Genomic DNA, 3,722 nt, shown 5'->3' with positions numbered 1-3,722 from the left:
GATTTTTTACTCTATCCTCCATCCCTCAGAGAGGCAGAGGCAACAGAGTACTTATGAAGTATGATCACTAAAGCTGATGCAATCTCCATGATAATGAGTTTTCTAGTGATGAGCTTTTCCTGGAAGGAGATGGGGTGATAATGGTTGAGTCAAATACAGTCCGGTGGGTGGGAAATGAAAAAAATATTAGTGTGGATTTATAGGTGCTGTCAGATGAAAGGTTATGCACTAAGGGTCAAAGGAAGAAGAGACAAGTAGCAATCAATGGTGAACTCTATTATGGTGTACCACTTAGCTATTTGTCAAACTGATAACAATAGAATAGTTACTTCTCTTCTTGGCATACATATCTAGTATGTGATGAAGTATGTGATTTTAAAATCCCAAGATTTTTAAATATATTGATGACTACTTCTATCTTTTGCTGATTCATGTGGAAATCAGATAAGAGCCAAAGAAACCTACAGAGCATTGCTAAAGATTACTGGGTCTTGGGCAAGCAACTGAAGACCTTAGAACCTCAGGTGGCATTTTCATCCCTCTAGTGGCATTTTGGAAAAAGGCAAAAGCTTCAGAAGAGACAGGCATTTATCAGACAAAAATAGTCAGTGAGAAGAAGGCTCCAGAGAATAAGATTTCAATTTCTGGGCTACGGCTTTAAATGTAAAAATGGTAGGCCCCTGGTCAGGGATACTTTTTCATACACAAAAGCGCGAAGCTTTCCGGAAATACGTCATTACAAAAGTACGGCAAACTGGAAGTTGTGAAGTCGTTTCCTTGTTCGTTTTTTCTAGTGGTCGGCGGAGGAGGGGCGGGTTGCGCAGCTACGCCGTCCTTTGTGGAGGCAGAGGAGACCCCACAGAGACTTGGGAGCACGAGGAGGAGGAACAAGAGGAAGAGGAAGGGGAGAGGCCCCGACAGTGGGCCGAGGCCCAACTGCCTGGAAGCGAGAGGAGAGGGAGCCCACGGAAAGGAGCCAGGCTCCAGAGTTAAATCATCAGGAGGCCGTGGAGGACGCTGAAAGGCCAAAGCTGCCTGCAAACTGGGAGGCTGAAAGGGAAATGAAAGTCAAAAAAAGAAAAAGGAATGTGCTGCAAGGAGAGAAGATTGTGAACGAATGAAACCACTGGAGATCAGTGATAAAGACCTAGAAAGATGGGAAAGGAAGAAGAGGAAGAACCCGAACTGTGCAGCTCCTTGGTTAAGCCAGTGTCATAGGTTGACCAAGCAGATCAAACCCGATATGGAAACATTAAAAAAAATAAAACTGTGAGAAAAACATAGAGAAGAATTCAACCCACCATCTACCCAATAATAGTCTTCTGCATGAAATATGTCCCTTCTACAAAAGAAATTGATAGGATGGTTATAAATCTAGAAAAACAAATTGAAAAAAGAAGAAAAATACAGTCAGAGAGGTCGTATAATGATGACTGTGATACTGACTACCTTAATGAAAAATGCCAAGTTCAACAAGAAAGCAGAGAGATTCTATGGAAAATACACTGCTGAAATTAAAAAAAAAATGGAGAAAGGAACAGCTGTCTAAACTTCAGGCAACATTGGACAGAGTAGCAAATTGAGTCTTAGGGTAAATTGCTAGAGGTGAACTACCAATAAAGGAGAATTTTTACCCTTGTATTCAACACTTGTGCATTTATAAGTTTATGTATGTTCATCCTTCAATGTAATGCTTTTTATTTCAGGTAAAATCTAACTGGTGTAGATTTGACCAATCTTGATAAGGAAACTTTTCCCACCTCTGATAATTAACAGGTGGGTTGCCATGGACAAAATTTTTTAAGCCCATATTTCCAGTTGTAAAATGGGAATAACAAACTAAACTCACAGGGCATTGTGAGGCCAAAGTACTATTTCTTGCTTTGTAAATTTATATAAAGTCCTGGGGGGGTGATGCACAAAACATTGTTAACAAGTAGAAATTACAAGGAAGCAAATATGACCTAGGTATTCATGACATAGGTAGGGTGATGTCCATAACTGGTATGTGGAAATGGAAGTGCACATACTTTGTTTAAAAAGAACAGAGTTGATTAAAATGAAGGGAGTGGAAGAGAGGACAAAGTACCATTGCACATTAAGAAGATATATTTTAATGACAGAAAATTTAGGCTAGAAAAGGTAGAAACATGTTGAAGACTCCATAAAAACCAATAAAGCAATGCTCAGCAGCAGTGAGGACTCAACAGAGATTAGTAAACATACATTTTCAGAAACAAGAGGACAAAAAACAGATGGTAGGGATAACCCAAAGCTCAAGTTTAGAAGGATATAATCACTGGTTTTATAGGGCAAGGGGTCTAAGATTTTGTGGCAGTGGATAGTTTGATAGGTTGACCATAGAGTTAAGACTGGGTTGAAATGAATGTGTTTCCAGAAGGAAATTTGAGCAAAGTTTGAGCTCAAGGTTAAGAAGTTTAGGAGTAATGAGGCATAAGGAGAGATGAGAAGATTTTGGTCAGATAGTTGCGGAAGGAAAAGTGAGATCTAGGCTGTGATAATTCACGTGTGGGCTGAGGTAGGTCTTGGGACTTGAGAAACTTCCAGAGTGACTTGAAGTGACATTAATTTTTATATTCAAGTACCCAAATATGAGAGCAAGGTTTGGAATGGAGCAAGAAACTGCTTAGAATGTGTTTAAAAGGGAGAAAGAATAACCAGTGGAAAACTGCTACTGAGCTGGATTGGGCAATGTAACTGGGTACCCTTCACATCTGTCTGTTTGACAGAATATCAAAGACTGCTCTGTCTCTGACCTCTGCTTTAAAATACAGGCCTTGCAGGCCAAGTCCAAGCACCCATTCCCTCTTCTTGCTTGGTAGTTTTTACTCCATTGTTGCCACCTTGCACTCCGTTTCTACAAAGAGAAGACATAAGTGAAGAAATGACTCAGTTTACATCAGTGCTCTGAATCCTTCTGATCCTAGAGCAAAGAAAAACAAAGCAAAACAAAATCTTAATCCAGTTTATTTCCATCTTTATGGCAAGATTATAAAAATAAAACAAGATTTTTTTTCTCACTTTGGCTCAGCCCCTAACCAAGAGAAAGTTTGGCACTTTGGGGGCCCAGAAATCTAACCTTAATCTTTCTTGTATCTTTGTTTCTCAATATCAAACATTTTTTTCTCTCTCTGCTGAAATCTCTTCACAAAAAGGAAACCAACAGCTCAAAAAAAGAAAAAGCAATTAGAATAGAACATAAATCACAAATGGGCTTGATCTCATACAAATTTAAAATATCAAGCAAACAACTTTATAAAGTTCTGTCTTTAAAAAATATGTCACAAAGAAAAGGGGAACAAGAGATACTTTGCCGGCTACCTAGGTTATCAGCCAGTGAAGATCAAGGAATGTACCTCCTCCTGATAAAGTGATTAGTTGCTTGTTTTTTTGGGGAGGGGGCAGTGAGGGGAAGCAAGAAAGAGTTTGTATCCAGTATTGGATACATTGTCTTGGGGGTGAGGGATCCAGGTTTCTTTGAATGCAAGAAGATGCAAGGAAAAATGTGGAAAATGATGGTATGTTTATTGGAAAAGGAAAAGAAGTTTGTGAGAAAGAGCAATTAAGAGGGAGGAAAGAACAGGACAGACACTTAGGAGAAGGGATGTGGAGGAGATTGTGGAGAGAGGTGTAAGAAGAAGCACCTTTTTGCCAAGGCAGACAGTTATTCTTCAGGATTAAGAGATTGAGGAGTGGGACTT

At 39.5% G+C, this 3,722-nt stretch overlaps 1 pseudogene; it reads left to right on the top strand.

Annotated features, from left to right (window-relative positions):
- The first annotated feature begins 669 nt into the window (after nucleotides 1–669).
- Nucleotides 670–1,549, top strand: LOC114054027 (annotated as a pseudogene).
- Nucleotides 1,550–3,722: the final 2,173 nt, after the last annotated feature.

This window comes from Vombatus ursinus, unplaced genomic scaffold (genome assembly GCF_900497805.2).
Source record: "Vombatus ursinus unplaced genomic scaffold, bare-nosed wombat genome assembly UNPS02014812.1, whole genome shotgun sequence".
In the NCBI taxonomy this organism is placed as follows: domain Eukaryota; kingdom Metazoa; phylum Chordata; class Mammalia; order Diprotodontia; family Vombatidae; genus Vombatus; species Vombatus ursinus.
Note: the sequence above shows the minus strand (reverse complement) of the source record. Positions and strands in the feature narration are given on the sequence as shown.